Source organism: Myotis myotis, unplaced genomic scaffold, assembly GCF_014108235.1.
Source record: "Myotis myotis isolate mMyoMyo1 unplaced genomic scaffold, mMyoMyo1.p scaffold_m19_p_8, whole genome shotgun sequence".
In the NCBI taxonomy this organism is placed as follows: domain Eukaryota; kingdom Metazoa; phylum Chordata; class Mammalia; order Chiroptera; family Vespertilionidae; genus Myotis; species Myotis myotis.
Genome location: NW_023416390.1, coordinates 11,298,697 through 11,304,957, shown reverse-complemented (window position 1 = coordinate 11,304,957; position 6,261 = coordinate 11,298,697). Strand labels below are relative to the sequence as shown.

General features: G+C 49.9%; 1 long non-coding RNA gene across 1 annotated transcript; it reads right to left on the bottom strand.

The window, feature by feature from the left end:
- Nucleotides 1-3,646: 3,646 nt before the first annotated feature.
- LOC118662013 lies at nt 3,647-5,462 on the bottom strand. Its single transcript, XR_004969571.1, has 2 exons — nt 5,346-5,462; nt 3,647-3,868 (listed from the first exon to the last, which is right to left on the bottom strand). It is a non-coding gene; the product is annotated as an uncharacterized LOC118662013 (long non-coding RNA).
- Nucleotides 5,463-6,261: the final 799 nt, after the last annotated feature.

Below are 6,261 nucleotides of genomic sequence, written 5' to 3'. Positions count from 1 at the left end.
CCCAGTTCTACAGATTTAGAAGGAAAAAAGTGCTCCCCAAATGGCTTATTTGCAAAAAGCATCTACTATAATTTAAAAAATATATTACAAAGGACCTGTAATACTTCATATTTATAGTACACAGGGCTTTGTAAATCTCACTTCTATGAAAGAAACAGAAATGCTTTTATAGTCAAAGACCAAGTGTTCTGCAATTGTTCAAGTTCAAGTGGAAGGAGTGAGATATGTGTAAAATGGGCTATGCCAGGCCCTCGCCTCACCTTATGTTACTGCCCCTGACTCTGTTTCTCCCCATGGCATTCAGATGCTCAGTGCCAGCTACGTCTCACTTCTTTTATGATGGCATCTTAACTTGTTCCAAACCTAGTCAATTTCTCTCTTCTCTTAACTCCTATTGTACTGGCAGTCTGTTTCAGAGTTGAGTATTTAGTTGTCCTCTGGCTATTTCATGTTCTTCTCTCATCAACAGTTTCTTGAATGCAGAGATCCCCTTTTCAATTAAAATTAACTTTTTTTTTATTAAATAATATATGCTTTGTGCATTGCTTTCCTCAACATTTTGTTTTAGAGATCTGGTTTATTTAACTTCATAAATATTGATATAATTCATTAATTTTAATTGCCAGTTAAAGAATACAAAATCATCATTTAAAAATTAAAAAATTAAAGAAAGTACTATAACCAACCACTCTGCCATAAACATTTTTGTATTCTTGTTGTATTTGTTTTTTTTTTTAAATATATATTTTTACAGAGAGGAAGGGAGAGGGATAGAGAGTTAGAAACATCAATGAGAGAGAAACATCGATTAGCTGCCTCCTGCACACCCCCTACTGGGGATGTGCCCACAACCAAGGTACATGCCCTTGACTGGAATTGAACCTGGAACCTTTCAGTCCACAGGCAGACACTCTATCCAATGAGCCAAACCGGTCGGATCTTGTATTTCTTTCTAGATTTTCTTATGTAATGTTTTTTCATGAGTTCATCTTGTGCATAATGTTTGTAATTTTTTTATTGGTTAATATATTGTGAACATATTTTCAAATCAAATTTTTTTTTCCAGAAATCATCATTTTCTTAGTCTCATTGCTGGATATTGAGGGAATTTCCAATTATTTGCCATCATCCCACAATATCCTAGCTAACGTTTTGTTCTTACTCCTTGGAATAAATTCATAGAAGAGAAATTGCTTGATCATGAGATGCACATTTTAAGTTATTTTAATGTCGACAGCTAAACTCCCTCCAGAAAAAGGTTGTGATGATTTATATCCCCACCTGCAGGATACGAGAGTGTGTTTCTTTCCCTCATTGTCAATAGGGTGGGGTCATATTTAATCATTAGAGACTATTTCCAGTATTCTCTCATACTCATTAAGTGATCCGACAGAGCTGGGGACACAGTGGGCACTAGCAAAATAGTTTTGATAAATTGATTAATAAATAGTGTTCTTGCCAATACTTATGACAACTGATATTTCAAGTTAATAATTATTCATTCACTCAACATATTTATATTACATGCGATGGTCCTTGTTCTGTGTACTGAAAGTGAATCCAGCAGTTAGAAATGAAACAAAATTACTGAGTCATAAATTATGACAGTGATAACTAGTTTCAAAGGTAATGTGCATAGAAACTACTCTTAAAATGAAAGCTGTAGTGTAGTCCAAAGAAGTCCCTTGGGAACAAACAATTTGTCTCATTTTTCTAAGAATAGGAAGTACTAAAAACGTATCCTTTGGGGAATAGAACTATGAATTTAGGATATGAAACCTTCCCATCCAGAATCAGGGGAATCGTGCCAGAGATGAAATCAAAACCTGGTGTGGACTTTCATAGTCCTCTCCTTCAATATGAAGGGGTAGGGGGAAATTGACACGAAAATTTCTGGGAAGAGTTTTAATTCCTGAAAGCTTGTTTTACTTAAAGCTACCTCGGGGCTAGGGTGTCTAGATGGATATCCTAGTCACTTAGGTAATTTAATTCTACAAGGCTCCTGCCCGATTATCAAAAGATCATACTAAGGTAATAACTGGCCCTAACTTTTCCAATGTACAAATCTTTTCACTTTATGTAAAGGAGTAATCATTGAAAAGTAGCATAGCTGCAAAAGTTATTGATTTGAAACCTCATTTAAAAGAATATATCCCATAATTCTTTTATAGTATTTTTCTCCCTGTGATTGGCTGATGGAGCTAGAATGAGTTTGTAGCTCATAAAGCATTATGTAGTGGAAAGAGCATGTGAGCGGGGTCAGAAGATAGGGATCCTACTCCACTATCTTCCACTGACTTTCGGCAAGTCACTTCATCTCTAGGGGCTATCGTTTTCTCTGCCATAAACCAAAAATGTGGCTTAGGTCAGCATTTCCCAAAGTGTAGTCTGTGGAAAACATAACTTGTGAGGTGTTCCGTTAGAAAAAGCATTTCACGTTTCAATGGAATGGACTCCATCCACATTCTTCCCTCCTTTACCCACTAGACCATGGGCTTTTTGAGAGCAGGAATCACCTTGCACGTCTTTCTTGTCTTTGTATTTCTAGGTCTTGGAGCTCAATAAACCCTTGTGGAATGGATGATTTCATGGTTTGAAGGAACTAATGAGAACTTACTTCTCTCCATGGCTGACAGTTACTATGTTTCCTTTTCTAATTCGCTTTGACCAAACTAAGCACTGGAAGGAGAGAGAGTTGGCTAAGAGCTGTCTAAAAAGCATTCAATGGTCTCCTTTTTAAAATATATTTTTATTGATTTCAGAGAGGAAGGGAGAAGGAGAGAGAGAAACATCAATGATGAGAGAGAATCATTCATTGATCCGCTGCCTCCTGCACACCCCCCACTGGAGGGGGTTGGAGGGAAGGATAGAACTGTGACCTCCTGGTTCACAGGTTGACTATCAACCAGTGAGCCACGCAGGCCAGGCTCAATGGTCTATTTTTAAAGGAGATTTCGAATGAAGTGAATTATCTTCCTTGTTCAGTAGTATCACAACCTACTAATAGCATTCGATGACAGTAGGGATTTATTAGGTTTGAATTTCAGCAAACCTGGTCGTAAGGGAAAGGGGGTGAAAGGCTGTAGACAGATTTGTGTAAATTATCACTTACCAAAATATTTTCATTTATTAATTTAAAGATACTTATTGTGGAAGGTATTATGCCAGATATTATGGAAGATATAAAGATGAATACATAGTTGTAGTCCATTTATTGGGGAAGATCATAACTTACTGAAATAATTATAGAGATAATGAATGATGAATTCTACAAGAACGGAACAAAGGCTACGGGAATTGGTCAGCAACACCACCTTCACTTATAAGATAACATTATTCTGCACAAGACTATTAAAGCACCTACTCAACTTAAAATACAAAAGTGCAAGTTATGTTCCTAAAGTAGATAGCTCAAGTGTGAAATGCAGCTCATGATTGTATTATGTCGTTCTTAATACCAGTTTGAAGCAGACTGTGTACCACTTTGGAACAGATTGTGAGAAAAAAAAAAGAAAAGAAAAAAAAAAACCCAAAACCACTTGGAAGTCCTCAAGAATAGCAGAAAGAAGAAGTATAATTAGCCAAATCAAAATTTGGACCCAGGACAGAGAAATGAACACCCTCGTTCGTAGAAAAGGAGCCAAGATTTCCGAAATGTACAGTCAATTCTTTATTTGTGAAAATTCAAGATACAGTTACTTTCACTTCGCAAGCAGATGGAAAGATGTGAAAAAGCAGTGTTTGCTGCAACGAATTCCAGGTCAATTGTGTTAATGCTGACCTGTCAATTGTGTGAATGCTGTCAACAAACTTGCTTTGCACGTAGCCAGTTAAAAAGGACTGAATTCTTTTTTCTTCCTGCGATCAACTGTAGGAGGTCAAAAATCAAGATATAAATTAGAACTTAGAAGTCAAGCCTGCCTCGAAATAAGCAGTATCTGGGTAACTTAGAGCTGGGTAATAAGAAAACGTGCCACCACCTTCCTCCTAAGCAATTTCAAGAAGGGAGTGACAGCTATTAGAACCCAAGGTAAGCAAATGCCCGAGTTAAAAAGGCCTTCAAGATAACTGCCATGTCCAATTTTTAAAAGCTTCCCAATATAGTGCACGAACTGTAGAGGGTTGTTGCCCAAAAGGAAAGGATTTCTTTAAAAAAAAAAAAAAAAAGCCTCAGGTTGCGAGGACAGTGGTCCTTTAAGCGCCTAAACCGCCTCCGGAGTGCGGCCGGGGTGCCCGGTCCTCGGCACCGAGGTGCACGCAGGCCGGTCCCGGATCCGCTCCGGCCCCGGCGCCCCAGGGCCCGGGACGGGGGCCGCGGGCCCGCTTCCAGGGGGCGGGGCGGGGCGGCGCCGGGATTTCCCTTCCTCCCCATTCATTCCGAGTCACCGGCTCCCGCGGCGGCTCACGGGGCGCGGAGGGCGGCCGGCTGGGTGCGGTCGGGCGCCCGAGGGGAAGGTGAGCGGGCGGGGCGGGGCGCGGGCGCGGGCGGAGGCCGGGGAGCGCGGGCGCGGGCGCGGGGCGCGGGCGGGGGGCGCGGCCGCCGGCGCCGGAAGTGAGTGATAGGCGGGGGCGGGGGCGGCGAGCGGCCGGCGCGAGTCGGTCCGCCTGTGGGCCGCCCGGCCCTCAGCCCCTCCTTCGGCGTCTCGGCCGGACACGGCCGCCCCGTCCGCCGCGCGCTCCCCGCGCGCTCCCGACCCGCCTCGCGGCCGCCGCCCGGTCCGCCAGTCAGTCAGTCAGTCCCGGAGCGCGCGGCGCGGGAGCTGCGGACGCTCGCGGCGTCTCTCGGGAGGGAGCGCCGCGCCTGGGAGGAGGCGGCGGCGGCGGCGGCTGAGGAGCTGCCCAGCCCGGCCGCTACGGTCGCCGGGGCGGCCGGTCTCCCGAGCAGCTGTCGCGGTGAGTGCCCAGCTCGCCCTCGGGCTGGCGGGGGAAGCGGCGGGCGCGGGGCTGGGAGGGACGGCCGCTCTCCCGCCTCCATTTTCCCGGCGCCCGGCCCCGCCATCGGGCGCGGTGCGGGCGGCCGAGCTGGGGCGGGGTCGCGGCCGGGGCTGCGTGGACCTGGCCCGGCGCGGGGGACGGCCGGCGGGGGGACGGCAGGCCGGGCCTGGGCTGCACCCCGCGCCCCCGGGGGTCGCGGCGGAGGGAGACAATGCGTCCAGGGCCGCCGGAGAGGGTGCGGTTGGCTCTCAGAGCGGCGCCGCGAGCTGGTGGCCCGGACCGCGGGGCGGGGACGACGCCCCCCACTCGCTGCAGAAGCCGCGCTCCCGGCCCGGGCTTCCTCGGTCCCGGCGCCCCCTCCCCACCTCCCACCTCCCCTCCTCGTTCGCGTTGGAGTTCGGTGCAGAGACCTGGAAAGGCGGGGCGCCTTGGTTCTCATGAAGCAGCCAAGTAATTGCTCCGGGCTTCCAGCCCCGGCTCCCCTCTCTGGGTCTGTGTGCGTTCCCGCCGGAAATCCAAACTGCCGTTCCTGGGGGCGGGGGAGGGTGTGTGTGGGGGGGAGGGGGGGGCAGCAGGCCGTGTAATAGCATTGGGATGCCTCCGTGTGAAGCCGGCTTGGAAGGTGGGTTTCTTACGCAGCCGGTGCCTTAGGGTAACCCCGCACGGGGAGCCGGGAGCCGCAGAAACCCCGCTGCTGATGAGCGCGAGGACGCGGCTCCGTGGGAATAGCGGCGGGGAGAGTGCGGCGTCCCAGCCGGTGCCGTGTGCGTGCATTTCTCACTCTCCGTGAGCAGGGCGGGCGGGGGGAGATGGGGGGCTGGGAGGTCTTCCCTGAGCCCCCCGCGAGGCTTGCTGTCTGCAGCGCGCCTGGGCGAGCTGGCCGGCGGTGCAGGGGACGTCCACGGTCCAGGGCGCCGGCGAGGGGTGGGGGCCGTCGGGTCATGGGACGCGTGGCACGGGGTCCGTGGGGACGTGGCCTTCAAGCAGGGACCTGTGCCATGCCCGCTGCCTGGGTCGGACCGTGGTGGAAGCAGCTCGCCCGCGCCGGCCGGGGCCGCCGGCGGCTCCAGAAGCGCTGTCACTGGCCGAGCGGTGCGGCGCCGGCGACGCTGCTCCAGCCGGGACCCCGGAGCGCACCACCTGCCGCCCACCCCGAGGGTCGCCGGGCGCGGTAAACGAGATCACGTGTGCCAAGCGCCGTGCTGGGCACCGGGGGTCAACAAGTGTGAGTTCCCTTCTTCCCTCGCCCGCCGCTTTGGGAATTTTCTTGGGGGGGAGGTGGGAGAAGAAGGGAACGTAGGCCATTGCGATGCAGCGAATGATAGA